Here is a 13993-nt window from a genome sequence, read left to right on the forward strand (position 1 = left end):
CGGATGGGATTGATGGAGATTGGGAGGATAAGATAGCGTGGTGCTCAAAAGTGCTGCGGAGTGGAACGTGACAGATGTTGACGGAGAAGAAAGGGCTGTTGTTTTAAGATGCGATGCTGCAGACAAATCACTCACTGACCACAATGCCACGCTACCACACTCGTCCCTGAAATTGTCTTTCCCCACTGAAATGAATGGGCATGTCATTCATCCCAAAATAACAAAATCTTTCGTTTTTATTAAGAAAAACAAGACTGTAACATTTGGCTCGATATAAAACTCTTTCAGCAAGTTTCAAGTAGGAGTGGTGATAAACATCTTGAAGTCTCTTCATGAATCTGGGCTTGGTTTTCTACTCCCACATTCCACGCGTGTTCAATTCATGGACGAAGATGCTTTGAGTGTGAATAGCTGTTGGTGGATGTGAACCGTGTGATTCGTCGGCCAAACTTCGCCTCTTTGCCCAAAGTCAGCTGGCATAAACCGACCGACGGACGGAGGATATTTTAACGTGAGCGTACATGATGGTTGGAGAAAGTGCAGTGATGAAGGATAAAGGCAGCCAGCTTGCTTGTTGCTTTCTCATTAACAGGTTTGAACATCAAAATGGCCACGATTCTTATGCGAACCCACATGCGCATACACGCTCCAAGCACTCGGGCGGTGCTAATGAGGTAGCGCCCTGCTCACTGGCCTGTGGCCCTCCTGGGCTTCCCTCAGAGGTTAGCCGTGTAATTACTCCATCCCCGTAAATACAGATTCATCATCATCCTGGACACCCCCCCCCCCCCCCCCATCGACACAGAAGGAGGGGCAGCGGAAAGAGCAGGAGGGAGAGGAGAGGAGGGAGGCGGGAGGTCTAATGATTTCATTACTGTGCTTAAAACCCACTCGGGCTAAGTGATGGTCCACTCATGTGCCGTTTCCTTTCTCAGAAGCGCCATAGGGCACTTGTGCAGCTCAAAGCTGTTTTCCGAAATGCATATCGTGATGTGTGTGTGCGTGTGTGTGAGAAAGAGAGCGAGAGAGACACAGCGCGAAAGAGAAATATAAAGAGAGGATGCTTAATCTCCATGGCATTTTAAATGGCATTCATAGAGAGAGTGGCCCTTGCCTCATTGCCAAGGTAAACGGAGCCAGGGGACTCTCCATTTCAGCCCGATAAAAGAGCAACGTTAAACACTCTCAGCATTTCCTTCCTCTCTCTCTCTCTCCCCTTCTCTCTCCCTGCCTTGTTTCTCACTCAAAATTGATGTTGTTTTTTTCATGACAGGGAGGGAAACGAGACATATCCACCATCTAATAGGATAATATAACCCCATTCAACACACAGCCTAGCCTCCCACCCTCTCTCCCTCTGCCTCTCTCTCTCTCTCCATCGCTCTCTTTCTCTCTCTGCCTTTGTAGCCGCCCGATTTCCATAGTGTCTCTGTGGAGAGGCAGTTAATGAATTCCTCTGAGCTGGAGAAAAGGGGGGGAGAATGGTTTTGGCGGTTTAGAGAGAGAGAAAAGGGGACGGGGGGGGGGGGGTGCAGGGGGAGGAAGGCTTTGAGCTATGCCATTCAACTTCACAGCCGAGGCCCGCTTTTGCATTCACAGTGTGTGCGCGTCGGGCGTGAGTGTGCGCGCGGTGCATTTGTGCGTCTTTTAACATGAACCTGCTAAGACTACCAAATATTTAGACTGGCCTCAGACCTCTCTTTATGGCGACGGTGGATTGAGGGATCTCTGGAGGCAGCTTGACTCCATTTGAAAGCCATTCCCCGCTATTAGCCGCGCGCAGACAAAGGAATAACTTACATTCGGACACGTTCAAATGAAGTCCCGCAATCCACTCGCGCTGCTCATTTTTCCCTCCTGGGTCGTTTTCGGTGAGGTAAATAAAAATGTCACCGAGCCTTGTGTTTTGGCAGCGAGTTAACCGATGCGAGTCGCAAACAATGATGATTCAACGAGCTGAATGAACACACCGGACAGCTTTTTGTTGTGTGGACGGATTTGCTGATTCACCTCCAATTTGTTTTATTTTGGTCTTTGTGCAAACAGAGTTGTTGTTGTATGTGTGAGCGTGACTCTTGCCTCTTCATTCCCTTTCGACCGTGTTATCGAGTGCAAAGTTTTGGGAGAATATTGACTATAGTGCACCTTTTGTATTTCACGACATGCTTAGTAAGATACTGATATGAAATATATTGAAACAAGATCTGAAATTGGATCTCTGTCAACGGCATTTTAATTAAAGACTATTAAATGCAAATCATTTTGGTAATTGTTAAATAAACACGATAAGACAAGTGATGCTAGAGTCATGATGCAAATGATGTGATATTACCAATAGTGTTTGCCAACCGATTGCTTGCCAGTGCAACAGGTGAAGCCGTTGCCGGGAACGGTCAGGCCACTTTCGCCAATCTGAATTAGTTCTGGGCAATGTTCATGTTTTTCATGGTTTTTATTCGTGTGACCAATGTCCATACCTTTTTAAATGTAAATCCCACACTTGTTTTTTTTTTTTCATTGTACTTTGTAGACTTGTCACCAGCCAATCATCATGAAAACCTCGAATGTATTTTTCCCCCCCTTCTTATTTCAGAAGCTCACCTATCTCGTTCATGATCATGACATCATATCGGTGGTCTTTTCAGATTCTTAATTCTGTGATGTTGGTGCTCAGGGAAGGAAGGATGAGTGCCGAGTGGTGGGTGGGGGAGGGGGATAAAAGTCTTTGCTTTACCACTTGAGAGCGCCGATAAGCACTGATAGACCCCGACACGAAGGCAGATGAATCACCGCGACACGTAACAGATAGGCCTGACAGCCTCAGGTAGCGACCCGCCGAACTGGCACTTTTTTTTTTATCATCACAGCGCGAGGACGTACGACACCGGAGATGTGATGATTAATGGCCATTATAATAATACAACCAATTATATCCGTTGCCTTTTGCCTGGAGATGGATCCTGCTGACTGAACATTTTGACCCAGGGGGGACACGCTCGACAAAGAGGCTATCATTAGCAATTAATGGGCGTGCCGGTGTTTGTTTGTTAATAGCTCCTTCAGAAGGACTCATTTACAGTGCATGGGCCAGAAAACAGACCCCTGAACTCCGGCAGGGGTCACTTTGAATCAGCCCCGCTTGTGAAACCGCAACCGCTTTTCCGTCGCCGATCGCCGTTAAATGCTGTTCCATCATTCCCCATTGAGAGAGCGATGAAAACAAGCGATGTTCAACAAGATTGCTGACTTAAAAAAAAAAAAAAAAGGGTGAATTCCCTCCTCTCCAAAAAGACTTAGCGGGGGGGCTTTTCTCATGGATAGCAATCTGATTGTTTTCTAAACGGATTATTAACTCTTTTGTTACAGTAGGGGTCACTTGAATGCTTCTTAGGGGCCATTAGCATTGCTTTAAAGAACTCGCACACACGCACACAGGCACACTCACACATGCGCGGGGCTGTGTTCTTGGATTTGGCGTTTCTTTGTTGTTCTCAGCGGGAGCGGAATGACACCGTTATAATGCCGTTAAAAACAATAGCTTGACATAAAAGAGAGGTGTGGGAGGCGAGGGACGTGCGTGTGTGTGCGTGTGTGTGCGTGTGTGTGCGTGTGTGTGTGCGTGTGTGTGTGTGTGTGTGTGTGAGATGAAAAGTAGCCCTTATAGGGTGGCCTGTGAGAGTTTGACCCGCCGCTCTTTGCGCTCTGTTTATTTCACCTGGCAGGAAAAGGGGCGACGCTTCCCTTGGGAAAATCAAAGATACTTAGCTCAGGTCAAAGCATCACGGGCCACCGAGCACCGAGGCTCGTATTGACCATATGAATGTGGTGGGGGACCCCGGGGAACCGCCCGAGTCTGGCTGGGTGCCCCAGCTAGCTTTGAGCTCCTGTTCTACGGGACAGATAAAAAGGGTATCCCTTACAGGCTTTGACCTCCAGCCACCCCTGTCATGAGGGGGAGGGGTCAAAGTTCAGATCAATCGGCTCCCCACGGCCCGCTGCCCGCACCGGCGCTTCGTCAGCCACTAAGTGCCAGTACCAGAAGTCGCTGCGAGGGGGCGTGGCCTCTCTTTCATCCAGCTGACTCGAGTCCAGGTTTCGATAAATGAACTCAGTGTTTTGTTGAAACATGTCATATGAGCTTTGTGATGCTTAGATTATGTATTGAGAAGGAGATCTGTCGGAGAGTTTTGGTCAAAAGTTTCCACACACTCATTGTGAGTTTGGATGTCATCGAAAGTTTGGACTTTTAATGATTTATTTGAGCCGTTGTTTTGCACGGTGGAATAATTGATTATATAATGTCGAACAAGAATTTGATGCACGCGTTTTGAGTTGATTTGGGATTGTATCTAATCCGTGCGAGTACAGAGCAATATTCTAAAGCGCAGCCTCAATGTTGTACTGTACACATTCCACATAAATATTTGTTTACATTGAAATTTGCATAATTTTGTCGGGATGACCAAAAATCCGCATTGCGGAGTGTTTCCGGTAGGTGAATGGCTCTTTACATATAAACCTAGAATGCTGCCTTTCAACTCCTGTGTCTCACACTGCAGCAGAAAGTTACTAACATTACAGTGTAATGGATGAATAGTTGGAAGCCCCGTTCAAGTACATACATGTGGTCGACTACTTCTTGTGTATCCAAGACGGAACAAATTTGCACAAACTGGTGAATGGCTCTTTACATATAAGCCTAGAATGCTGCCTTTCAACTACACTGCAGCAGAAAGTTACTAACATTACAGTGTGATGGATGAATAGTTGGAACCCCTGTTCAAGTACATACATGTGGTCGACTACGTCTTGTGTATCCAAGACGGAACAAATTTGCACAAACCACTAATAAAGGTTCGTTGGTAGGAAAAGTGTCATCGTGGCCAGAATTGTTCAATTTTTTTTTTTTGGGCGAAACATCTCTGACCTTCCAACCTTATGTGAACCTGTTGGGGAAAATCCCTTTTCATTTCCAGCATAACTCAAAGCAGGGCCCATAAAGGCATGAGAATGACTTTGGCGAAGACGAACTTGACATCCGACACAGACCCCGTGCAACACCCTGGGATTAAAGAGAATCGAGGCCGATTAGCACGAGGTCGCCCTGGCAACCGCCTTCCCGAATAACCCCAAAGTACAGTAAAGCAAACATATCCATGAAACTGAACTGAGCGCCGTGGTGCTGTGGGGTTTTTCCAAAGTAACTTTGAGACTTTGACCACGAGCCATTTGGGTGTGTGCTGCGCACTCTTAAGCTCTGTCAACTTCCTCCTAAACCCCACACTCGCTCAACCTCGCTCGACACATCTCCACCCTGCATCGAGGTTGGTCTGACCTTAAACTTGGGCTGCAAAAATGAGCCGCTGTTCAACTTCTTTTCAATCAAATGAAAGGAAAAAAAAATGGAGTTATGTGAGGAAGTTGTACACAGGCACATTATGTGTAAAAAAGCAAACGTTGATTTACCAAATTATGATTTATGAGGTTTTAGCCCGACACTAGCGCTCTACACGTTGTCCCCTGCGTTGGCAGCGAATTTCACAACAAGCCACAGTTTCGGAGGTCGTGACATTGTCTTCTTCTTCAAAAAAGGGCAAATTCTTTCGTCCGCTTTTTATTGTCACTCTATTGTCAAAATAAACCCCAAACCAAGAGAATTGCACCATGTTTATTCCACAATTGTGTTTGATAAAAGTCCGCGATCTAAACGCTAACACACACGCTGTAAAACGCTACAGACAGGCCGAGGCCACTCGAATCGATGATCTGGTCATTGCAAATCTTTTTTAACAACTATTATTTGAGCAGAAATCGTGCCCACGCATCCAAGCAGGCAATTTAACTGTATTCACAGGTATAAATTGCTGAGTGCCGACCGGTTCTTGTTTGCATAAATAAGCACACAATGGAACAGTTTATGAATCGTTCCACTGGCTGACATAAAACATCTGCAGGGATTTCCTCTGCGGCGTTGTCCAGCCAACGAGGTGAAGGGTTTTGTTTGTTGGCCTCTCAAGTGAGCGGATGAATGAATGAATGACTTCCGCTTTCGCAGCGCAAGGCTCAAGCTGGTGAGTAAAACAAGTCAAAAGATGCCGAGGCGCTGACGACAGTGTCTGACTGGCAGGCGCTCGTCAGCAGCGATTATGGCTGAAATGAAAGAGCACTTTTTGCTCATCTGTCAGGCCCGAAAGAGAAGCAGACCGTCACATCTCCGCGCAAAGACTCAATAACCGAGCGTCTGTCTTGCCGCAGTCTGTCAAGCCTTTGAGAAGCAACAGTGGAGGCGGTGCCGGTGCCGGTGCTGATGGTGATGATGGGGGAGTCGGCGCGCATTCCTCACGGCGGCTCCGTGCGGCTCGGCCAATTAGCGGCCGAGTGTTTTGTTTGAGCCCGAGTGATGATGAGATGTTGTGCTGGGAGGCGGCCCACTTCATTAAGCACACTGTTGTCTCCGGTTTACTCAGCTTGCCGGCTTTAACAGCTTGTTTACCAGCCGCAAATATGACAGACTGTATGTCTATTTGACCGTCTGTGTGTGTGCGCGCGTGCGTGTGCATGTGCCGAGGTGATGCAGGAGGCGGTGAGTGTGGGCATACGACCAGGCCATTGTATGTACAGGCGGTGGACGGAGTGACACATGTAAACTCTACACGAGACATTGTGGCAACCTACAAACACCAACTGCAAGTGGAACTATACGTTGGTGTTGCGTTTTGATCCATTTGAAAACCATAACGGCAGGTGGTTAGATGTCTGCATCACAGTTCTGAGATGCGGGGATGCCAAGATGGCTTCCTACCGACCTTGAGTAAACCAACGCAAGCACTGGCAGAACATGCAAACCAACCCCGGAACTGTGAGGCAGAGCGCTAACCGCTATTCCACCGTGCTTACCCTTGCGTCTGGACAGAATTTGCAGCGCATTTCATTTTGCGCTTTCTGTGAGGAATATTCGATTAATTTAGCACGCACAATATGAATAACCCATCATGACATCACTTGCCAAGGCTAAGTTTGCATGTTAAATCTGTGTTTCAACGGCAGGTGCGAACCAGCACACGCAGTCGTGCCAGCGTAGCGCGGGCAAAATAAGAGGCTGCGCAAAAATGACTACAGCGTCTCATGTATTCAGAAATGCAATTTTTGGGAGCTTCCGTTTCTTCGAAGGGCTTACTTGAAGCCGGTCACAAGAAGGAGTCATGCCAAATGGACTAAACTCCTACCAACTCTCCAATTCTCATTTCGTCGTATGGTGACAATTGGTGCCGGCCACTCTCAGGGCATTGTCAAAACCCTTTTTTTCGGATTTCGTTAAATACACATTAGACAACTGTAAAGTGGATCTGTAGCTTCAACTTGCCGAAGAGTTCACCACAAGTCAATGCGACCAATGTCTCTTTTCACCACTTGCGCAAATATTAGTCCGGGAGCAGCAGTTTAAGTGCAATTACAGCTTTTTGTTTTCTCATTCAACACAGCGCATCGGCCGAGCCAAACGCGTTACAATTGACGACCGTGCCATGTTGACCTAACGAGACCCGAGCCCGGCGCTCTACTCTTACTGATAAAACACATCCAGAGAACAGGCAGAGAGTGATTAGGAATGATGGAGAAGAAGGAGGAGGCGGACTTCAGCCTCGTCTCGTTGTCCTCGTCTCCGTATTCCTTCCCTCCTGAAATATTCGCTTTATTCAAAACGTCACGGCAGCACGCGTCTCACTTGGAGCATTCGGGAGGGTCACGGCTCTCTGACTGCACATGTGTGCATGTGGTGTGTGTGTGTGCCTGCGTGTGCGTGCGTGCGAGGGCAGTTCTTAAGGCCTTAATGCGGCGGGCGATGACAGATCACTTCATTCACGCAAGACGAGAGCAATTATTTCAAGCATGACAGATTGCCTCAGCAGAACTGAATTTCGGATAAACCCCCCCTCACTCTCTCTTTCACTCACCCCCCCCTTTATCTTTATACCTCCTTCGCTCCTCTTCCTCCCCCTCGTTCAATAAGGAATCTTGTGGTTTTCCGAGCTAATGACTTCCTCCTCAATCCTCACTGTTACACCATTGTGTGTTTATATAGTCGCGTGTGTGTGTGTGTGTGTGTGTGTGTGTGTGTGTGTGTGTGTGTGTGTGTGTTGTGTGTGTGTGAGTGGGTGTGTGTGTGTTTGTGAGCAGGGGGTGACGGTACCATCTGTCTAGCTGCTGTAGCCCTTGCCCCTGCCCAGCTGGTGGGCACTAAGTAATGGGAGAGGACTTCCTCGTTTCAACCCCCTGAGACACACACACACACACACACACACACACACACACACGCATTAGTATGCAACACCTACTGTCACAGTGAGCGAAAGACAGGGACTTCTTTTTTTTTTTTTTTTTTTTTGCCTAGCCCGAGTATTGAAACCTGAGCAACTCAGGGTGTCAACTGATGAGGACTGAATGCTCCATGGAGGGAATGTGTGTGCGCGTGCGAGTGTGTGTGTGTGTGTGTGTCTGAGTGACAGTTCCGAATGTAAATGAGTGTTTACGAATGTGCTGCATTGCTTTTTGAATGGAAGGCAGAAGAAACGTGTGCAATAGAGAAAGCAGCGGATGATGTAAGTTACTAATTTGCCGTTTCGTTTTAGCGGGAAAACAATGACCTTCTCAAATGACCAAAAAAATTGAAGATAGTCGAAACCAAGCTCGGGCGTAAGAGTCTGTCATGCGTATATGAAATGTAGCCAAATGCCCTTCTCTCGTAAGGGCCGTCGCACACCAAAACGGGGGTGCCGTCTTGAAACGTTAGTTGGCAACTCACGCCAAGTCATTGAGTGGCACACATCCACCGAAATGGGGTCCTTTGGGTCCACACGCAGTCGACTATTCAGCATAAATATGTTTTGAACCATATTGCGTGATTGTCAAGGAAGAAGCGGCTTGTCGCGATCGATTGCCCATTTCACAACTTGTGAATTTCGTCAGCAGACTCTGCGGCCGCAGACTCTCCACGCTTTGCTTTTTTTTTTTTTTTTTTTTTTTTTTCTGGTCGGTGGGGTGTCGCTTGCTCTTAGAACCTCGTAAAAAAAAAATGTGTGTCTGATTTTTAATTAGCTGTGACATCTGTGACGTTGCAATGCCGATAATTTAAATTTTCAATTACCGCAATGGCCATGGGGTCGGCCACTTGTGAATGCTAATTGCCGAACCCGCGCATTGCGCAGCAACTGGTTTCAGCCGCGTTGCTCACTGTGCGCTTAAAACTCTTCCGTCAGCTTGTTAGTTTTCCAAGAGTTTAATGGCAAACTCCTTTCAAAAAAATCAAATCACAACTATTGATGTCAACCTTTGTCATTAGAATTTTAATCTACTGTGATACAACAGCTCGATCGCACTCACTGGACATTTCATTACATGGTACGTGTGCAAAATAATTCCAACACCGTAAACTTCACCAACAATGCCTTTTGTCAACACAATCATGCTCAGTCACTCATTGAATCATTGTTTGTTGATTGTTTACAATGCATGAGTTGTGAGTTGGAATATTTTTTAAAATCGTCGAAACCTCGCACGTGCGCTGATTATGATTAGCGGTAGTTTATGTCTGCCGTGCGAAATTCTTCTTTGTCTTTCCGGCGGCATTTTTTTGCATTGCGGCGGTCTTTGTATGCATGAAAATTCCCCTCGTTATTTACCTGCTTAAAAACATGCATGCGCACGTCTCCACCAGCAGTTTAATGAAGAGGCTCCGGTTTGAATTAAATGAGAAGCTTCATGTAATTGGCTGTAAAAGCCATTGAAATTCAGCGCGTGCGCGCCGGACTGACGCTTGGGGTTCACACGGATTGTCGCAGATGGGATTTTGCGCTACCTGTAAGCGAAACACACACGCACACACGCACACACACACACACACACACACACACACACACACACACACACACACACACACACACACATTCTTTACTCATCTTGCAGGCCCCATATGCACCGTGCACTTGAATCTTTAATGACATGGTGATGATGGAGTATTCTTGACCTCTCTAGGGTTGCAGACACACAGGCACACACAACTTAAATAACATCCAGTGCATCTTTTTAAATTCTGGGCGCTTGTACGGATCGGGAACTTCCCCGGTTCGAGTTGTCGACAATAGGCAGGAGCTAGCGGAGGCTGGGGAAAGCCGGGCGGCCAGAAATCCCCCGTTATTCAGTGGCCGCGAGTTCAAGAGCTGACCCCGGTGTAACACCGACGGAGCCGTTGAACAACACTGAGGCCCTTTGTCTCGACCGGCCCGCTCTCTGATCACCCTGTAATGAACTGGGGGCTCCGGTGAAAATTTACAGCCCGTCGTCGCCGTGGGCCTTGCCTTTCGCTTTCATCCACCTTTTCTGCCGCGTCCTCGGTTTTTAGTGCTCTTTTCTCAGCGGACATCCTCTTAAAGGGTGGCCCTGCCTCCAAACGCGCTCACACAATAACAATGCAGACAATGTAGATGGGTCGTTAATTTCCTCTCTATAGTTGCCTGTTGTTTTGCACGATTCTCCTTGTCTCAAGTCCTTTCTATGCGAGTCACTGCTTAAAAAAAAAAAAAAAGGTGTATGGGTCCGATTGACACACATATACACATCCTTGAGAATTGTAGCAGTGCTAAACTTTCGGCGTCACGACAGGAGTGGCTATACCTTGAAAACAACCACAATACGTATCTGCTGTTTGGGAAAAAAATATTGCACTAATAGCTAAATAATAGCAATAGATTTCACAAAACATGCACACCCACATCCCTAAATAAATCACTTCCCACTGTTATTATAATGGGGAGTTAAACAGTTGAAATGTTTTATGACATGTAATCATTACTTTAACAGCCCCCCCCGTCTCAGCCCCCTCCCTCCCCCCGAACACACGCGCGCACACACAGCCTCAGCACAAGCCTTATCTGTGTGAAAAGGAAAAAAAACATTCTAAATATATGCAAAACTATTCCAGGTTCTCCGTTCCACCCAAAAGATTTCTTGGTTTTCTTAACATCTTATTTTTCTCCCTGAACTATATTTTCTCAGTCTGGAATTGGTGATGGATTTCTCTGAACTGCTGCTGCTGTAATAAATCCGCTCCTTGAAGTTGTGCTTGTGTGTGCATGCGGGCCAATGTGCCTGTGTGTGCGTGTGTGCGTGTGTGTGTGTGTGTGTGTGTGTGTGTGTGTGTGTGTGTGTGTGTGTGTGTGTGTGTGTGTGTGTGTGATATCCCGGGGTAAATTGTTTCCTCCGGTCTTTGAGAGGTGGGCATTCAATAGCTTGCCAAAACAGCTATAGGCAATAATTAAATGATTCCACGCTTGAGAGGAGAAAGAAAAAGAGAGAGAGGGAGGGCGAGAATGGGAGAGAGACACTCAGGCAAAAGGGGAAGGAAGAGAGCGAGCGAGCGAGCGAGAGAGAGAGAGAGAGAGAGAGAGAGAGAGAGAGAGACCTGGACCGAAAGCAACGATGTGAATGGGCAACAGAGAAAGACATATTTAGAAAGACAGCGAGAGGGATAGTAACACAGTCTGTGGGGCCAACATGCTGCATTGTGCAGAGCCAAAGCATCGCCACTAATCAGCCATGTTGGAGGCGTCCAAATCATGACGACTCCTGTCAAATGCCAAATGAACACCAGAGGACGATGCCATTTATTTCAAATTCTACTTCTGCACTGCGTTGCTTTTCCCGCTATGGAAAAGCGTGTTTCAAATTCTACTTCTGCTTTTTGCTTTTCCTCCCGCTCATCTTTTCAACTCATTTCGGATGGGCTGCACTGCGTTGCTTTTCCCGCTATGGAAAAGCGTCACTTTAATGAGTAGTAAAGTAAGTGCTGACCAGATTTAACTGTAAAAGTTGATTCATTCAGTACTGTTCATGCCAGTAAGCCTTTCGCGAGTCAGTTCACGACAGAAGTTATCTTTACATATTGAGCAGGTCAAAAACCAGACTAAAAAACACCAAGCAAAATAGGACCACAGTGCCCATATTGTACTTTTCAACGGCACCTAACCATATTTCTAATTTCATATGTACCCGTTGATGAAATCGTGAAACTTGTGGTAAAAATATACGCGAGTGGCATACGTACTGCACCGCATACAATCAAAAGAATGGGAGCAAGCCCCGCATTTTTTCCCCTTTAATATTTTTATTCTCACCCATGCCCTGCCCTCATTCTGCAGCAACCTACGTCTTCCTTTGACGGACAATCCATTTGATGGAATTAAAAAAGTGATACCGAGCAACAATATGGTATGAGGAGCCTGAGACCTTGATACGGGAGCAGAAGCATTGCGTCGTGTACGGCGGCCCAAAGAGATATTTAATGCTTGATCACGAAAAATAATTGCTCTTGTTGTACTTCCTCTGCTAATTCAGAACAAATTGTGTTGCCATTTATTAGTTCTTTGGAAATAAATCGTCCATTTTATTATGATTAGTATTTTTTTTTTAACAGCAGTATTGCAATCTCTCTTCGGGGGAAAAGTAGCCGACAAGATGATTGGCAGAAGAATAAAGCCCTATAATGCAGGATTTGAATTTAAATATGGAAATCAACCTATCAGACCTGCCACAGTCGAGCCCCTCTTTTGAAGCTGAGTTCCCGGCGACTTCCGCGGGATTTCGTTCCAGGTGCTGACGGGCGCCTGCTAGCTGATGATTAGCTGCCTTGACGCCATGCGATTTACCGGATACCGGGCGCAATCGTGCTGAAATAATTCACTTTGTCTCCTCGATGCAAATCGCGTCGTCATATACTCAGATGCACCTGAAGTGTCATGCCTGAAATATTTGACGGGCAGGTGAATGCAAAAACAAAAGACAAACAATGATTTGCGGATGATTGGGAATGGACACACACACACACACACACACACACACACACACACACACACACACACACACACACACACACACGCACACGCGCGCGCGCTCACACACATATTCACACAAGCAGCTGTCTGCAGGCAGGGTCAAACGTTGGTTAATTAGTCCTGTCGCCCGCTCGGGTCATCACACCTTCAGCTATCTCTGCTGCGATGAATAATAATACTGCAATATTAACTCTGTCAGCTCGGCTGGGGCTGCTGGAGTGAACCTGTTGTTGGTGTTATGCATTACACCTGGCTCCTATGACACAGACGCGCGCACACACACACACACGCACACACACACACACACACCGCGTTACCGAGAGGCCACCACAAACTGTCACTTAGCGCTAATGACCGTCACAGTGACGTGTGCGGCGCGTCCTCCTCGTCTTCATCTTCGACTCGCGCCGTGTATGCGAGTCACTTCGTGTTCGCGGCCGCCCCCTAAATGAAATCAAATATGACGAGGCGCGAGACGTCTTCGGGATCTCTCGGAAACGGGTCTCATTAGCTTGGCCTGTCCGCAAAGTCCTCCGCTGAGAGTTTTTGATGGTATTCCACTGTTTGGAAAGGTACATTTCAACTTGGCTGCCTGTGTGTGACTGAACCCTGTGTTTGCTTCTACAGGGGGTGGGGCTGTGGGGGGGGGGGGCGACAGGTGCTTCCGGGACAACAGGGAAAAGTGGGAATGATTTTCCCATCTGGTTAGTCCATAGAGAGATGCCGTGGTTGTCCAATCTGAGGTGGGACGCAGCTCCTCGCTAAAAGGAACATTTAAATGGAGCGGAAAAACTGATTTCCACCCTTGAAAAGCCGCCTCGGAATTCTCATTTCCAATGGTGCATCGCTACCTGCGTTTCCGCAGTCGTTTTCCCGTCGGACGTCGCTGACGATCGTATCATAGCGTTAATTTGCCTGCCCGCGCACATCGCCCGTCCTCGGCCGTGGTTATTTTTTTGATGCCGACAAATATAGTATTAACTCCGGATGATTAGATCAGTTACACACAGACGCACACCAGGGGATGGGGGGATGGATAAATGCCAGCCGGGCCTCATTAGCTTCTCGCTGCTTTCCTGGAAAGACAGGAGTGAGACAGTGGGTAGGGG

The 13993-nt window shown here is 47.1% G+C and overlaps 1 long non-coding RNA gene across 1 annotated transcript in view; it reads left to right on the forward strand.

Annotated features, from left to right (window-relative positions):
• The window catches only part of LOC109519222 (uncharacterized), an 86070-nt gene that overhangs the window by 20712 nt on the left and 51365 nt on the right, over window positions 1-13993 (forward strand). The window lies entirely within an intron of this gene.

The sequence above is a fragment of the Hippocampus comes genome, unplaced genomic scaffold (assembly GCF_001891065.2).
Source record: "Hippocampus comes isolate QL1 unplaced genomic scaffold, H_comes_QL1_v1.1 scaffold12, whole genome shotgun sequence".
NCBI classification, from domain to species: Eukaryota; Metazoa; Chordata; class Actinopteri; order Syngnathiformes; family Syngnathidae; genus Hippocampus; species Hippocampus comes.